This window comes from Gymnogyps californianus, unplaced genomic scaffold, assembly GCF_018139145.2.
Source record: "Gymnogyps californianus isolate 813 unplaced genomic scaffold, ASM1813914v2 HiC_scaffold_31, whole genome shotgun sequence".
Lineage (NCBI taxonomy): Eukaryota > Metazoa > Chordata > Aves > Accipitriformes > Cathartidae > Gymnogyps > Gymnogyps californianus.
The window spans coordinates 1,869,009-1,886,739 of record NW_026114191.1 but is presented as its reverse complement, the minus strand read 5'-3'; the positions used below and the strand labels follow the sequence as shown (position 1 = coordinate 1,886,739).

The following is a 17,731-nucleotide window of genomic DNA, read 5'->3' as shown; positions in this document are numbered from 1 at the left end:
GTGGGCACGGAGGACTCTCCAGAGGCCAGCGGCTCCTCTGCAACAGCCAGCAAGAGCCAGCTAACCTGGGCAGGTGCACGGGAGGTGTCTGCAGGCTGGCCGTGCTCCAGCTGGCCAGGCAGGCTCACATCACCTCCTACGTGAGTTTCTGCTTGCATCGCTTTCTTCTGTGCCTGTAGAAGGCTGGTCTCCAGAAGGAAGGCTGCGTGCCGGTCTGCTGTCAACCATTTAAACCGTGTGCAGCAACACCGTGCAAGAAGACAGCAACAAAGAGGAGCTCGGATTCAGCCCTTCTTCCCGCTGCCAGAGGAATGGTGCAGGGAGAGGGTCCGGAGCAGATCCCCGCAGTGGGGCAATGATCTCCGCAGCTGGTTCGTGGACAGCACGGACTACAACCACTCAGCACGGAGGAGGAGGAGAACTGGTCTTCCAATTCGTGACCACACTCTCAGGGATCACGCAGCTCCAGCGCCCTCCAACGGCAGCTCCCGGTTGGCTCCCACAAGCAGTGCTGCTTTGGAGCAAGCCCTGCTGAGGCAGAGAGAGCGGAGCAGATCCCCGCAGCGGGGCTATGATCTCCGCAGCCGGTTCGTGGAGTCCACGGACTACCACTGCTCAACGAGGAGGAGGAGGAGGTGGAAGACAAGTCCTCTACGTCGTGACCGAGCCCCAGGGGACGATGCAGCTCCAGGGCCTCCAGTGCCAGCTCCCAGTTGGCTCGCGCACCCAGGACTGCTCGGGAGGAAACCTGCCAAGGCGGAGAGAGCGGAGCAGATCCCCGCAGTGGGGCTACGATCACCGCAGCTGGTTTGTGGTCACCATGGACGATGACCCCTCAGTGGAGGGGAGGAGGAGGAGGAGGGTTTCAGTGCCCCAGAGGTGCACATCAAGACAAACCGTTGGGGCGTGTTGGTTGTGACGGGAGCAGATTGTGACCCTGGATGAAGAAGGAGCACAGCATCTTCCTTCTGCTGTGCCAGAGAAGAGAAGCAGAGAAAAAGGAGGCGGAGGAATCCAGGAAGCACCAAAAACTGCCCCCAGCAGGGACCAAGCTGCACAAAGGGCACCAGCAGCCCAGCCTGTCCCTCCTCCCAGTGCTGCCTCTGGCCAGGAAGAGCTCAGAGAGACCTTCCAGAGACTCGGACAGCTCTGCTGGCTGGACCACCTGCCCAAAGGTCCCTCGAGGAAGAGCTTTTGGGATCACCTTGAAAAATCAACACTCCTTTGGAACCATCTTGCAGAAAAGCCAAAGCCAGAATTAGAAACACTTGTTGGCCTTGCGTGTGTAATTTATGGGGTGTTTTCTTCTCTGTAGGTTTTGGGGCAATTGGTGGAAATAGCCAGTGTGGGAGCTTTATGTCTTGGGATTTTGAAAGCAGTGTGCTTGCATATGCCCATCTGCACTCTCTTCTTCTTAAATAACAAATTCAAGTCACTCGAAGGGAACTGGGCTGGATGAGCCGACAGCGAGGGGGACTGAAAACCGGCTGAACGGCCGGGCCCAGAGGGTGCTGCTCAGTGGCACCAAGTCTAGGTGGAGGCCAGTAACTAGCGGTGTTGCCCAGGGGTCAGTACTGGGTCTGATCCTGTTCAACATCTTCCTTAATTAATGGTCTGGATGATGGGGCAGAGCACACCCTCAGCAAGTTGGCAGATGACACCAGACTGGGAGGAGTGGTGCTTAGGCCAGGGGGCTGTGCTGCCATCCTAAGGCACCTGGGCAGGCTGGAGAGATGGGCTGACAGGGACCTCATGCAGTTCAGCAAGGGGAAGTGCAAAGGGTGCTGTGTGGGTGACGAGCACCGGCACAGGCTGCCCAGGGAGCCTGTGGAATCTGCACACAGATTCCTGAGCCGCAGGACAGCACACCCGGACCCAGGGTGTCCTTGCAACAAAGCCCCAGCTGCCCCGCTAGACCACAAAACCCGGAGGGGAGGAGGAGGAGAGAAGCTTTAGCCCAGCCTGCCCCTCCTGAGACATCTCAGGGCACGAAAAGGCAGCCGCGCTCTGCCAACCTGGCAGGTCGTCCTTTGTCCCGGCATACAAATCCTCTCTCGTACTGGGAGCTGTGCTGGTTTTGGCTGGGATAGACTTAATTTTCTTCCTAGTAGCTGGTATGGGGCTATGTTTTGGATTTGTGCTGAAAACAGTGTTGATAATGCAGGGATGTTTTCGTTATTGGTGAGCAGTGCTTACACAGAGTCAAGGCCTGGGAGGGGACACAGCCGGGACAGCTGACCCCAACTGAGCAAAGGGATACTCCAGACCATATGACATAATGCTCTGAAATAAAAGTAGCGGGGAGGCTGATAGTTTATTTTATTTCAATTATTAAACTGTATTTTTCTCAACCCACAAGTTTCCTCACATTTACCCTTCTGATTCTCTCCCCCATCCTGCTGCTCCCACACTATCCAATACGTCCTCATGAACCACCACTCCCCTTCCCAGCCTTTGCTATAAACACGCAGCTATCATTCCCTCAGTCTATGGACCACCCCTGTAAAATGTCCAGAAAATGTCCACGAAACGTCCACTGAGTTCATTTGGTCCACGCCTTTGGGCTCCATCTGTTACGGTGGTCACCCAGGACAGGAGAGGTGGTGTGTTGCGTGGAGTTATTGGGCACCAAAGCCAGCTCCGATCGGAACCACGGGATTCCCCTCGTTTTCAGGGTCCAAAGCGTCATTTGCAGCATCTAGCCCATCCTTTCAGTGCCCAAAGCCTCCTTTTCAGGGCCCAAATCCTCATTTTTAGGGTCCAAACCTCTCTTTTATGACCCATAGCCTTCTTCCGGGCCCACAGTTCCTTCTGAGGGTCTAAACCCCAAAGGCGCAGCTCGTTGCCTGGCAACGTCCGCCCAGAAGTCTGTGGGGAGTCAGTGGACCCAGGACAGGCAATCGCACTTGAGGAGGCGGGGGCAAGGCACGTGATTGATATGTAAGCAGGCCGCCAATCAGAAGAAACATCACCTCGGGGAAGGGCGGGCTCTGGTGGTGGGGGGAGTGACCCCTCAGGCAGCCAATGAGAGAGAGCATCACCATAGGGGAGGGTGGGCCCCAAATCAGGGCCCAGTGACAGTCCAGGTGGCCAATCAGAGACACCATTAACTCAGGTGGTGGGCGGGTATGTGACTGCCTGAGAGCCAATCAGAGGCAGTCTTCTCCTCAGGAAGGAGACTGACAGCCGTCCTGACCTATGCCGGCAAAGACTGATGTGAGAAGAAGGCGGGCTCTGCTGGCAGCCAGGCCGAGCTTCCACATGGTGCCCGTGGGGCCTGCCCCGAGGCCGAGCAGTCCCCGGCCCAGGCCCGGGACCTCTCTTCCCCCGTTCCCCCCTTCCCCCTTCCCCCCCCTCCCCTCTCCCCCCTCACTCCCCTCCCCCCACCCCCGGCCTCCCCCATGTTCTGCCATGGGGTCATCACAGCCTGGTTGCCCGGGTGCCTGGGACCTTCAAAGCCGGTAAGGAGGGAAGAAGTCGGCCTGGCGCCCAGGAGCCTTGAGGCCACTAGGGAGGGGGAGAAGAAGTCAGCCTGGTGCACAGGACCTTCAAGGGCTGAGGAGGAGGGGAAAGGGGACTGATACGCGACCAGCTCGGTCCGAGAGCGTGGCTGTTTGCCTGATGAAATGGCATGCGTTACGCTAACCGTATTGGCAGGGGACAGGAGCAGGGGGTGGCGCTCCCAAGTGCCATTGTGAATTGCCTCCATCAGATGGTTCCTGAAGTGCTAGGATGGCAGCACTGCAGGGCCCAAAGAGCAGGTCAGGCTGGCGGCCCCTGGTGACCTGGATCGGAGGTGGAGGGAGAGCAGGGGGACAGGCTGGGGGCAGCAGGAGAGCGGAGGAGTTTTCTTGGGTGAAGGTAGTCAGCATCTGCTGTCCTTACCCATCGCTGGGCAGGGCGAGGCACGACTGTTGTCTGTCCACTGTGTGCTTTGCCAGCAGCCCTGCTGCAGCCAGCAGCCAAGGTCATCAAAGAGGAGAAGACATCAGGCAGATGAGGCAGCCCGGAGGCTACTACCCGTCTTGAGGCACTGATGATCCACCTCCTGTGAGCAGATGGAGGTCAAGAGTGGCAGCTGAAAACCAGGCCAAAGAGGCCGAACAGAGGTTTGTTGAAAGAGGGCTGAAGAGCAGCCCCCTCCTGCTGCCCTGTTGTGGATGACTCCTCTGTGCTCGGTCCCCACGGCATCGGAGGCGGTACCGAGGTGCTGGCGTGAAACGTTAGGATGCTGCAAAGGAGCAGGCAGTGACAGGCAAGAAGGCAGATCCTCTCCTCGGCTGCATGGTCCCTCCTGTGTTTAGCAAAGTCGTCGGGTTTTTCGTGGTTTAACCCCAGCCGGCGGCTAAGCACCACGCAGCCGCTCGCTCACTGCCCCCCCACCCCTGGGATGGGGGAGAGAATCAGGAAAAAAAAAACCCGCGTGTGTTGAGATAAAGACAGTTTAATAGGACAGAAAAGAATGAAAAACAATGATAATGATAATAATAATATGACAATAGTAATACTAAAAGAATTAAACTATACAAAGCAAGTGGTGCACAATGCAATTGCTCACCACTCGTTGACCGATGCCCAGTTAGTTCCCGAGCCGCGATCCCCCCTCCCAGCCAGCTCCCCCAGTTTATATACTGGGCATGATGTCATATGGTATGGAATAGCTCTTTGGCCAGTTTGGGTCAGCTGCCCAGCTGTGTCCCCTCCCAGCTTCTTGTGCCCCTCCAGCCTTCTTGCTGGCTGGGCATGAGAAGCTGAAAAATCCTTGACTTAGTATAAGCACTACTTAGCAACAACTAAAAACATCAGTGTGTTATCAACGTTATTTTCCTACTAAATCCAAAACACAGCACTATACCAGCTACTAGGAAGAAAATCAACTCTGTCCTAGCCGAAACCAGGACAGGGTTGCAGTGCTGGATAGCTGAAGATAGCTTTGCAAATTAACGTTTCCAATGTCAAAATGCCGACTGAGGCAGACCCAGTCTGCACTGGTCTGCCAGAGCTTCCTAGAGCCTGGAAGCCCTGGCAGCTGGTTCTGGTCAGGCTCCTTGTTGCCTCTACTAATAACAGCAGTGAAATCTATAGATATATTTTTTTAATCTTTCTTTTTTTTTTTTTCCCCCCAGGCATCTTCAGAGCAATAATACCAAAAAGTCAACTAAGAAAAAACCCTGGCCAGGTCATCTTATGGACAAGATGCCTTCCGTAAAAGGAGCTTCTTGCACGAGAATTCCTCAGCCACATTCACCCAACCAAGCCTGCCTGCCATGGCATTTTGTGAATGGTAACAAACGCCATGCTGCCCAAGCACAAGAGCTGTAGCTAAAGCGTGTGAGTGAGGAGTGGGCGGCAGAGGCCCCCCCTGCTCGACATCCAGCTGCCAGGATCCTCTGCTTCCCTGGGCTGCATGGGGCACTGCCAGCTCCTGAGCCCTGAGCCTGTAATGAGCTCAGCAGGGAGGTAACTGCACCTCTGAATGTCAGATGCCAGCTGGAGGAGCGGTGCTAGAGGAGGCTTGGAAGCAAATCTGACTTTGTCCTGGAAGGCGAGGTTGCGGTGTGACAATTAAATCCAGCATTTGGCTGGTGGCTGGTCCCAGGGAAATGGTGCTGGAGCAACGGTGTGGAAAAGAAACCCTCGTAACCCGAATGTGCCAGCCAAAGCTGTGAACAGGCACGCTTACAGCCCTGGGCAGGTTTTTTATTCATCTGGCTGGTGCGGCCCGGCGAAGAGGTGGGAGCTCTGCCAGCAGATGAGCAGCTCTTCACCAGCAGTGCGTGGGGAAGCCCTGTGGCTGCCAGCTGCTGGCTACGCGAGGTGCCCGGGCTGTGGAGGCTGCATGGCCGCTGTGCATCCCCATGCGTCCCTGTGTAGCCCCGTGTCACAAAGGGGCAGTGATGCGGCACCCGCCCGGTGCTTGTGAGCTCACCTGGCCAGGGCTTGATATCCTGAAAAGCGTGCCAGCGAAAGCTAGTTGGGCTGAGCTGGCCTTCGGGATAGCTCGGCTCCTTCCTTTGCGACTTGCGTGCCTACTGTTTTCCAACTGTTTGTTGTTTACTGCCCACTTCTCCACAACCATCCTCTTTCCAAGGTAATTATGCTTTGACTTCAGGCCAGATCATAGAGTAGGTAGATACGGGATAAAAGTATAGGCTGGTCTATACCTTCCAAGCTGTAGGCTGAGCTATTACACCTTTATAGGCTGGCCAGAGATGGGCTATGGGTAGAGTTCCTATTTGCTAATTCTTATTTCTTTACCATATCCCGGCACAGGTAAGTAGGGGGGTGGCCATCAGAATGCAGCTCTGCAGCAGTTACAAGTTCCACTGAAACACTTTGAATGGTGGATGCTGTTCTGTGGGTTTCGTTTTTTTTTTTTTTTTTAATTATTATGTTGAGCTACAATTATTTCTTTGCAGTCAGGTGACGGGTTTGTGCTGATCTCCTCTTTCTGGAGAACACCCTGACATCCGTTGTCATCCAGAGCTTTCCCTCTGTTCCTGAGAGGAGTGATGGCCACAATGGGAAACGACTCCTGTGAGTAAGAGCTTCACCAGTGGGTTTGGATTTTGTGAATGCCCAAAGGCAACGGGCATGGCTGGTGCTCTATCCTGAATGTTGATGTGCTGACAGCCTAGAGTGAATTCTGGGGCGCTTTGTGATAGCAGCCAGACTTACTCAGGTGTTTTCGATTAGACACAGGAAAACACGTTTTGTCACTCCTCTGCCACTACGTACAAGTCTTTGAAAGATGACATTGCTCATAGAAAGATCTGACATCAGTAGGGTTACCTTCTGGGCTAGGCACTTGCTTGTTTTCGTCAAGTTACAATCAGGAAAAGGGAAGACTTGAGCTGATAATCCAGTTCAAGACTCTAGAGGGAAAGGAAGGTAGCCTGAGGCACAGAAATCAGAGTGTGGGTTTGTTGGACTGTGGGCAGTGGGGGAGCAGACTATTTTCCAAAACTGTTTCCTGACCAGTAAATGTCAATGGCAGTGCTAGGCTTCCCCCGATGTTTCTGGGTTGGAGGTTAGAGCTGTGCTCCTGTAGAGAACTCGACTTTTAAAGATGCTTTTGTGCAACAATATCGACCTCATCTCTTTTCAAATGTCATTTCTCTGCAGTCGTCGTTGCCGAGGGAATGGCTCCGCCACAAAGGATCCTCTTTCCCCCGGAGAAGATTTGCATGGAGTGGCAGCGACGACAGAGAGCTGGAGCGGGACTCCACAACCTGGGCAATACGTGCTTCCTCAACTCCGTCCTGCAGTGCCTGACGTACACACCCCCTCTGGCCAACTACCTGCTCTCTCGGGAGCACAGCCGGTCGTGTGAGTACTTTGATGAACATCTTGTAAATCTGTTGGGCACTTGCCAAGGATTCCCAGAATCTGGAATTTGTTTTAGGAGAAAAGCAGCCCTTCTTTGTCAACCCCCGAGTTGGTGTTCTTTGAACACTCAAGCCTAGAAGCCGCTTGTCCTATCTAGGTGTGCTCATCTTCGGAAAGGCACCTCTTTCTAGCCCCGGGTCTCTGTCCCTATTCCTGCAAGTTAAACCCTCTTTGGTTATTGCACAGAAAACTTCTGTCACTTTAGCATCCCTGTGAAGAATGCTTTCTACGCACAAAAATGTCCCGGGCTTGTTGGGACATTGGCACCTTGGGAGAAGAGGAGTGGAGACTGTTGTTATAACTTCAAGGTCTCCATTAGGTTTCCCGTCGCTATGGGTATTTTGCTAACCTGAGAAGCTTCCTTCCCTCCGTCTGTCCCTCTTCAGGTCGTCAGCAAGGCTTCTGCATGATGTGCATAATGGAAGCGCACGTTAACAAGGTCCTGCATTCCTCAGCCAGTGCCATCCAGCCTCGGGCTGTCATCAGTGTTCTCACACGTAAGTCATTTCAGGTGCTTTGACATGTTTTCTTCCGTTCTTGTAGGAGAGAGCTACTAACTTCTTCTTTCTTAGGAATAGGAGAACATTTCCAGCTTGGCATGCAGCAAGACGCCCACGAGTTCTTACGCTACACCGTCGATGCCATGCAGAGAGCTTGTCTGAATGGAAGTAGCAAGTAAGCACAAGCAAATTGCCTTTTCAATGTTCCCAAGCCCTTTGGACTCCTTGAGGTACTCCCATCAAGGAAAACCTACGCTCAGGGTTTTCAGACAAAGCAAAAGTCTTGGAGGAGGTAACTCTCTACCTTACCATTTGTTTCCAGCTTGGACATCTCTTCTCAATCAACTACCATTGTCAATCAAATATTTGCGGGCGTTCTGAGATCCAGAGGTACTTTTCCACAACTCTCGCTCTCCTTGCAATGGTCTGTGCCCTTCTGTCTGCCTATGCTAAACAGCTGATGGTGTGACTGGCGTAGTAGGTCTGAAGAGTGTAAACGGGCACAGTCAGTCGACTTCCCCTATCGCTGAGCATTTCGATTTGCCTTCCAGTCACGTGCTTGAGCTGCAAAGGGGTGTCCGATTCCTACGAGGCCTTCCTGGATGTTCCTTTGGATATCGAAGTAAGAGGGTTTGTAATTGTGCTTCAAGACGTCCCAAGGCCCTGTAGCTTTCCAGAATCAACACAGTTGGCTTAAAAACATATCCTGTGAACACAAGAGAGAGTGGTGTTGGTGGGTGTGAGCTGGACTGGACGGTGTCCTTGTGGGGAGGCCACGGCAGTGGTCTCCCTGTAGGTGCTGGCTTTAAGCTGGACAAGTACGCATTATCCTCTCTGCACCCTTGACGTACTCTCATCCTTCTTTGCCCTCCCTCAACACCCGTCTGACTCCTAGGCTGACGGGTGTATTGTTTTCATTATTGATGACCCTGCACGCCATCGGTAGCTGAACTGAGCGGTGGCACAGAGAGGTAGCTCTTGATAGCCCTGGGAATCCCTGGGAATGGAGGGAAATGTTCAGCATAATAGCCTCTTTCTGCCTCCTTCTGGACACTGCTTGCGGTTTCAGGGTGGGTCTCTTCAGCGTCACCTCGCTGGGTTTTTGCGTAAACTTCTAGTAAGTGTTAGGGCGAGGGCGTTTCCCTGAGCTCAGTGCTCTCCCTTCTCACTCCTCCAGGCAGCCTCATCTGTCACCGCAGCTCTGGAGGACTTGTGAAACCTGAGCAGCTGGATGGCGAAAACTGCTTTAAATGTAGCAAGTAAGATGATTACTAACGACATATTAATACTAGATCCTGCGTGAAGGTGCTGCATGTCATCTGTCATAAGTCATCTTTTCACCACGATACTGAGACGCAGCTTGTTTTACTATGGCCTTATGGTACCGACTAGCCTTAAAATAGCATAAGGATGTGTGAGACATGAAAGGTTGTCTGGCCTTCTTGGGCAAGACAGGGTGCACTTCAGCACTTGGCTCTCTGCTTGGTTTCAAGGTGTGACAAGATGGTTGCCGCCTCCAAGAGGTTTACAATCCACCACGCGCCCAAGGTTCTCACAGTGTGCCTGAAAAGGTTTGAAGCTTTCACGGGCGGGAAGATCAGCAAGGTGTGTACGCAACTGGAGTGCAACTTTCTGTTCCTGGAGCAGGAGATTTCCCAAAGCAGCACGCTCTTTCACAAGCTGTTCATGTTGAGGTTATCGTGTTCCCTTCTGGGAGAGGAGAGCTCCCGTGGGAAGACAAGCATGTTCGCTGCTCCGACAGAGCTGCTTTGGCCGAGAACAGTTTCCTGCCACCCAAACCATTCCATGTTGCTTTAGGGAAAACCAAGTTGCCGTGAGCCCCAAAGATGTATTTGTACACCTCTGGCCCCTGGTCTTGGAAGGTTAGTTCGTGTATTATTTCAGGATCATTTCTGAGCCCTCTTGGTCTCTCCGTAGGTTGTGGCGTATCCCGAGTACTTGGATCTTCGGCATACCTGTCTCAGACAGCTGGGGAACCGCTCCTCTACGCCTTATTTGCTGTCCTGGTACACAGCGGTGGCAGCTGTCATGCAGGACACTATTTCTGCTACACAAAGGTGAAGAGCAGCTTCCTGCCTAACAAGGGGAAAATGTGTGCTGGGGAAGACAAACTTTCACAGAGTGTTACTGGCAGCCAAGGCTTTGGGGGAGAAGGTCTCCTTAGGGGCTGGATTGGATTTGTTTTGGCATACTCTTGGTTCTGCAGTTTTCTGCCTGTGTTTTCATTGAGAAACCGTGGAGTTCATCTCCAGGTATCGATGCCTTTCTTTGCAGGCCAGCAATGGACTGTGGTACAAGATGGACGATACGTCTGTGGATGTTCGTGGCATCGACACAGTTCTCAAGCAGCAAGCCTATTTGCTGTTTTATGTCAGGTAATAACCAGTATAAAAATGTGTTCAGGCTACGTTTCCTTTCCCTGGCTTTGCTCTTTTTCTTCTTATCCTCCTGAGTGTTTCTCTTTGTGTCACAGGAGACAATTCCTACCTGCATCATTCAATGGTGTCAAACCTGAACTACCCCACGTCAGTCGTTATCTTTCCTTGCTGGGCTTTAGGCTGCTGCCCTGGTGTAAACTGCTACTTGTCTGCTATCTGAAGCTGGCTACTGTAGAGAAGAGTACTGAAAGGGGGCCTACAGGAAAGATGGGGAGGGACTCCTTATCAGGGAGTGTAGGGATAGGACGAGGGGTAACGGTTTTTAAACGGAAAGAGGGTAGGTTTAGATTAGCTCCTAGGAAGAAATTCTTTACGGTCAGGGTGGTAAAGGAGACCCTGGAAGAGGTTGTGCAGAGAAGTTGTCGATGCCCCCTCCCTGGAAGTGGTCAAGGCCAGGTTGGATGGAGCTTTGAGCAACCTGACCTAGTGGATGGTGTCCCTGCGCATGGCAGGGGAGATGGAACCAGATGATTCCTTCCAACCCAAACCATGTACTGATTCTATGATTCTATGAAATGGAGGCCGTAGGGAGTATAAAGATGAGGTCCTGCTGCAACAGGGGCAGACCTGGTGGGAAGATCCCAGTCGAATTTCCCGTTTGTAGTCTCGGTTACGTCTTCTCTCTGTCCTAGAAACCGCTCCAAGAAAATGACTGAACCCCAGAGAAAGCTGCAAGAACAGCCCTAAACAGAGATCACTCTTTTTTTCTCCAGGTGCTCTGATTTGAAAATAGGAGAAAGGGCTTCTTCCTCACCGGCACCATCATATGCCCGTTCCTTCCTCAGTCAGTGGGGGGCTGGCAGCAAGCCGACGTGTTCTGTGGACCCACAGGGTCTGCCTCGTAGGACTAAGGTAACTCTGGGGAGGCGGGTCGGGGCACCAGATGGACAGTGGATTTCTTTCTGGGATCTTGGCATTGCTCTCTTTTCCCTCCCACATTGCAGCTGTCTTCACAGCCGCAACGCTGCTCCCTCTCAAAGCATCCCACCTAGATCCGTGCCATTTGTCCACCTTTGGCCCTTCTGCCTTTGCAGCCCTCCAGGAGAGCCTTTAGGAGGCCCTTAGCTGTCCCCTCAGAGAGCTTCTGGGGTTTCCCCACTGTTCTGGTCCTTTCAGGAGGAAAGGGCAGGACCTTTTCACAGCTGTCTTTGCAGGACGTGGCGGTGGGCACGGAGGACTCTCCAGAGGCCAGCGGCTCCTCTGCAACAGCCAGCAAGAGCCAGCTAACCTGGGCAGGTGCACGGGAGGTGTCTGCAGGCTGGCCGTGCTCCAGCTGGCCAGGCAGGCTCAACATCACCTCCTACGTGAGTTTCTGCTTGCATCGCTTCTTCTGTGCCTGTAGAAGGCTGGTCTCCAGAAGGAAGGCTGCGTGCCCGGTCTGCTGTCAACCATTTAACCGTGTGCAGCACACCGTGCAAGAAGACAGCAACAAAGAGGAGCTCGGATTCAGCCCTTCTTCCCGCTGCCAGAGGAATGGTGCCAGGGAGAGGGTCCGGAGCAGATCCCCGCAGTGGGGCAATGATCTCCGCAGCTGGTTCGTGGACAGCACGGACTACAACCACTCAGCACGGAGGAGGAGGAGAACTGGTCTTCCAATTCGTGACCACACTCTCAGGGATCACGCAGCTCCAGCGCCCTCCAACGGCAGCTCCCGGTTGGCTCCCACAAGCAGTGCTGCTTTGGAGCAAGCCCTGCTGAGGCAGAGAGAGCGGAGCAGATCCCGCAGCGGGGCTATGATCTCCGCAGCCGGTTCGTGGAGTCCACGGACTACCACTGCTCAACGAGGAGGAGAGGAGGTGGAAGACAAGTCCTCTACGTCGTGACCGAGCCCCAGGGGACGATGCAGCTCCAGGGCCCTCCAGTGCCAGCTCCCAGTTGGCTCGCGCACCCAGGACTGCTCGGGAGGAAACCCTGCCAAGGCGGAGAGAGCGGAGCAGATCCCCGCAGTGGGGCTACGATCACCGCAGCTGGTTTGTGGTCACCATGGACGATGACCCCTCAGTGGAGGGGAGGAGGAGGAGGAGGGTTTCAGTGCCCAGAGGTGCACATCAGACAAACCGTTGGGGCGTGTTGGTTGTGACGGGAGCAGATTGTGACCCTGGATGAAGAAGGAGCACAGCATCTTCCTTCTGCTGTGCCAGAGAAGAGAAGCAGAGAAAAAGGAGGCGGAGGAATCCAGGAAGCACCAAAACTGCCCCCAGCAGGGACCAAGCTGCACAAAGGGCACCAGCAGCCCAGCCTGTCCCTCCTCCCAGTGCTGCCTCTGGCCAGGAAGAGCTCAGAGAGACCTTCCAGAGACTCGGACAGCTCTGCTGGCTGGACCACCTGCCCAAAGGTCCCTCGAGGAAGAGCTTTTGGGATCACCTTGAAAAATCAACACTCCTTTGGAACCATCTTGCAGAAAAGCCAAAGCCAGAATTAGAAACACTTGTTGGCCTTGCGTGTGTAATTTATGGGTGTTTTCTTCTCTGTAGGTTTTGGGGCAATTGGTGGAAATAGCCAGTGTGGGAGCTTTATGTCTTGGGATTTTGAAAGCAGTGTGCTTGCATATGCCCATCTGCACTCTCTTCTTCTTAAATAACAAATTCAAGTCACTCGAAGGGAGCTGGGCTGGATGAGCCGACAGCGAGGGGGACTGAAAACCGGCTGAACGGCCGGGCCCAGAGGGTGCTGCTCAGTGGCACCAAGTCTAGGTGGAGGCCAGTAACTAGCGGTGTTGCCCAGGGGTCAGTACTGGGTCTGATCCTGTTCAACATCTTCCTTAATTAATGGTCTGGATGATGGGGCAGAGCACACCCTCAGCAAGTTGGCAGATGACACCAGACTGGGAGGAGTGGTGCTTAGGCCAGGGGGCTGTGCTGCCATCCTAAGGCACCTGGGCAGGCTGGAGAGATGGGCTGACAGGGACCTCATGCAGTTCAGCAAGGGGAAGTGCAAAGGGTGCTGTGTGGGTGACGAGCACCGGCACAGGCTGCCCAGGGAGCCTGTGGAATCTGCACACAGATTCCTGAGCCCGCAGGACAGCACACCCGGACCCAGGGTGTCCTTGCAACAAAGCCCCAGCTGCCCCGCTAGACCACAAAACCCGGAGGGGAGGAGGAGGAGAGAAGCTTTAGCCCAGCCTGCCCCTCCTGAGACATCTCAGGGCACGAAAAGGCAGCCGCGCTCTGCCAACCTGGCAGGTCGTCCTTTGTCCCGGCATACAAATCCTCTCTCGTAGTGGGAGCTGTGCTGGTTTTGGCTGGGATAGACTTAATTTTCTTCCTAGTAGCTGGTATGGGGCTATGTTTTGGATTTGTGCTGAAAACAGTGTTGATAATGCAGGGATGTTTTCGTTATTGGTGAGCAGTGCTTACACAGAGTCAAGGCCTGGGAGGGGACACAGCCGGGACAGCTGACCCCAACTGAGCAAAGGGATACTCCAGACCATATGACATAATGCTCTGAAATAAAAGTAGCGGGGAGGCTGATAGTTTATTTTATTTCAATTATTAAACTGTATTTTTCTCAACCCACAAGTTTCCTCACATTTACCCTTCTGATTCTCTCCCCCATCCTGCTGCTCCCACACTATCCAATACGTCCTCATGAACCACCACTCCCCTTCCAGCCTTTGCTATAACACGCAGCTATCATTCCCTCAGTCTATGGACCACCCCTGTAAAATGTCCAGAAAATGTCCACGAAACGTCCACTGAGTTCATTTGGTCCACGCCTTTGGGCTCCATCTGTTACGGTGGTCACCCAGGACAGGAGAGGTGGTGTGTTGCGTGGAGTTATTGGGCACCAAAGCCAGCTCCGATCGGAACCACGGGATTCCCCTCGTTTTCAGGGTGCAAAGCGTCATTTGCAGCATCTAGCCCATCCTTTCAGTGCCCAAAGCCTCCTTTTCAGGGCCCAAATCCTCATTTTTAGGGTCCAAACCTCTCTTTTATGACCCATAGCCTTCTTCCGGGCCCACAGTTCCTTCTGAGGGTCTAAACCCCAAAGGCGCAGCTCGTTGCCTGGCAACGTCCGCCCAGAAGTCTGTGGGGAGTCAGTGGACCCAGGACAGGCAATCGCACTTGAGGAGGCGGGGGCAAGGCACGTGATTGATATGTAAGCAGGCCGCCAATCAGAAGAAACATCACCTCGGGAAGGGCGGGCTCTGGTGGTGGGGGGAGTGACCCCTCAGGCAGCCAATGAGAGAGAGCATCACCATAGGGGAGGGTGGGCCCCAATCAGGGCCCAGTGACAGTCCAGGTGGCCAATCAGAGACACCATTAACTCAGGTGGTGGGCGGGTATGTGACTGCCTGAGAGCCAATCAGAGGCAGTCTTCTCCTCAGGAAGGAGACTGACAGCCGTCCTGACCTATGCCGGCAAAGACTGATGTGAGAAGAAGGCGGGCTCTGCTGGCAGCCAGGCCGAGCTTCCACATGGTGCGCGTGGGGCCTGCCCCGAGGCCGAGCAGTCCCCGGCCCAGGCCCGGGACCTCTCTTCCCCGTTCCCCCCTTCCCCCTTCCCCCCCCTCCCCTCTCCCCCTCACTCCCCTCCCCCCACCCCGGCCTCCCCCATGTTCTGCCATGGGGTCATCACAGCCTGGTTGCCCGGGTGCCTGGGACCTTCAAAGCCGGTAAGGAGGGAAGAAGTCGGCCTGGCGCCCAGGAGCCTTGAGGCCACTAGGGAGGGGGAGAAGAAGTCAGCCTGGTGCACAGGACCTTCAAGGGCTGAGGAGGAGGGGAAAGGGGACTGATACGCGACCAGCTCGGTCCGAGAGCGTGGCTGTTTGCCTGATGAAATGGCATGCGTTACGCTAACCGTATTGGCAGGGGACAGGAGCAGGGGGTGGCGCTCCAAGTGCCATTGTGAATTGCCTCCATCAGATGGTTCCTGAAGTGCTAGGATGGCAGCACTGCAGGGCCCAAAGAGCAGGTCAGGCTGGCGGCCCCTGGTGACTGGATCGGAGGTGGAGGGAGAGCAGGGGGACAGGCTGGGGGCAGCAGGAGAGCGGAGGAGTTTTCTTGGGTGAAGGTAGTCAGCATCTGCTGTCCTTACCCCATCGCTGGGCAGGGCGAGGCACGACTGTTGTCTGTCCACTGTGTGCTTTGCCAGCAGCCCTGCTGCAGCCAGCAGCCAAGGTCATCAAAGAGGGAGAAGACATCAGGCAGATGAGGCAGCCCGGAGGCTACTACCCGTCTTGAGGCACTGATGATCCACCTCCTGTGAGCAGATGGAGGTCAAGAGTGGCAGCTGAAAACCAGGCCAAAGAGGCCGAACAGAGGTTTGTTGAAAGAGGGCTGAAGAGCAGCCCCTCCTGCTGCCCTGTTGTGGATGACTCCTCTGTGCTTGGTCCCACGGCATCGGAGGCGGTACCAGGTGCTGGAGTGAACGTTAGGATGCTGCAAGGAGCAGGCAGTGACGGCAAGAAGGCAGATCCTCTCTCGGCTGCATGGTCCTCCTGTGTTTAGCAAGTCGTTGGGTTGCAGCGCTGGATAGCTGAAGATAGCTTTGCAAATTAACGTTTCCAATGTCAAAATGCCGACTGAGGGCAGACCCAGTCTGCACAGGTCTGCCAGAGCTTCCTAGAGCCTGGAAGCCCTGGCAGCTGGTTTCTGGTCAGGCTCCTTGTTGCCTCTACTAATAACAGCAGTGAAATATATAGATATATTTTTTTTAATCTTTCTTTTTTTTTTTTCCCCAGGCATCTTCAGAGCAATAATACCAAAAAGTCAACTAAGAAAAAACTCTGGCCAGGTCATCTTATGGACAAGGTGCCTTCCGTAAAAGGAGCTTCTTGCACGAGAATTCCTCAGCCACATTCACCCAACCAAGCCTCCCTGCCATGGCATTTTGTGAACGGTAACAAACGCCATGCTGCCCAAGCACAAGAGCTGTAGCTAAAGCGTGTGAGTGAGGAGTGGGCGGCAGAGGCCCACCCTGCTCGACATCCAGCTGCCAGGATCCTCTGCTTCCCTGGGCTGCATGGGGCACTGCCAGCTCCTGAGCCCTGAGCCTGTAATGAGCTCAGCAGGGAGGTAACTTTGCACCTCTGAATGTCAGATGCTAGCTGAGGCATCTGTGCTAGAGGAAGCTTGGAAGCAAATCTGACTTTGTCCTGGAAGGCGAGGTTGCGGTGTGACAATTAAATCCAGCATTTGGCTGGTGGCTGGTCCCAGGGAAATGGTGCTGGAGCAATGGTGGTCTACTGTGGCAGAGGCAAAATGGCCACTCCGAGCGGGGCGAGGGCAGGGGCAGAACGAGATGCCTGAGCAGGAGAGGGGAGAAACTCAATGCCCCATGTGGGGCAGGAGCAAAGGTGGCCACCCCGATTTGGGCAGGGGCATAAAGAGGCACCTGAGCAGGGCAGGAGTAAATCCAGGTAGCGTGTGCGGAGAAGGGGCAACGAGCTTTGCCAAGCAAGAGAGGGGAAAAACCAGCCGTCCCGAGAGGGACATGATGAAAAAAAAGCCAGCCAAGCAAGGCTGTGGCCAAAGTGGATGCCCCAAGCGGAGGATAAAAAGCGAAAGCGTCCCCGAGTGGAGCAGGGGCAAAACTAACTGCCCTGAGCTGAGCAGGAGTACAGCTAAGTGCCCCGAGCAGGACTGGGGAAAACTAGATGAGCCAGGTGGGGCAGGGGCCAAAGTGGCCAGCTCAAGTGGGGCAGGAATAACACCCAGCTGCCTCATTGGGGCAGGAGCAATCCTAACTGCTCGCTGAGCAGGAACAAGGGATTATACCAGATGTCGCGAGTGGGGACAGCCCCAAGCTACCTAAGGCAAGCGGGGCAGGAACCAAACTGCCTCCAGCCACCGCGAGTGGGAATGTGGCAAAGCTGTGGCTGATAGAAAGCTAAGAAACCCTGGAGGCAGGAGAAAATGTGAAGATGGTAAAAAGCCGCCACGAAGGTATTTTGGAGCTCGAGGGTGAGAGAGCAGCTGGGTGGGGGCCTGGCATCCAGCCAAGGTCAAGCCAGCGCAGTTGCTGAAGGTGCTTCTTTGGTAGCATTAGTTCAGAGTCAGCCTGTGGCTGTATCTTGGGGGGCAGGTAAAATTCATGGGAAATGAACTTGTAAGAGACCAGGTGCTTTGCCACATGAGTCTCATGGACCCCTCTCCCCCAGGGGAAGGTGAGGCCTGAGGAAGGCCCTGGGTGCTGGGCTCAACACGGGCAGTGTGACGGGGGGCAGAGCCCTGTCTCCTGCCAGGTGCCGTCCTGGCCGATGCGAGCGGCTCCCGTCACACAGCTCCTCCTGCCCAGGGCTGTGGCTGGCAGCAGAGATGAACCCGCATTTTGGGAAAGACTTGCCAATCCAGAGCAAATCCAGGGCAGCTCCCCTCCTGTCCTGTCCCTCCTGTCTCCTCCCCTTCTGTCCCCTCTCCTCCCCTCCTTTCCCCCCTTTCCT

The 17,731-nt window shown here is 54.6% G+C and overlaps 1 long non-coding RNA gene across 2 annotated transcripts; it reads left to right on the top strand.

Annotated features, from left to right (window-relative positions):
* The first annotated feature begins 3,417 nt into the window (after window positions 1-3,417).
* LOC127028336 (uncharacterized) lies at window positions 3,418-16,083 on the top strand. 2 transcript variants are annotated; one of them, XR_007767995.1, is made up of 3 exons: window positions 3,418-3,461; window positions 15,442-15,610; window positions 16,031-16,083. It is a non-coding gene; the product is annotated as an uncharacterized LOC127028336 (long non-coding RNA). The 2 variants fall into 2 exon arrangements; XR_007767994.1 differs by lacking the exon at window positions 3,418-3,461 and adding an exon at window positions 14,919-14,962.
* The last annotated feature ends 1,648 nt before the right edge of the window (window positions 16,084-17,731 follow it).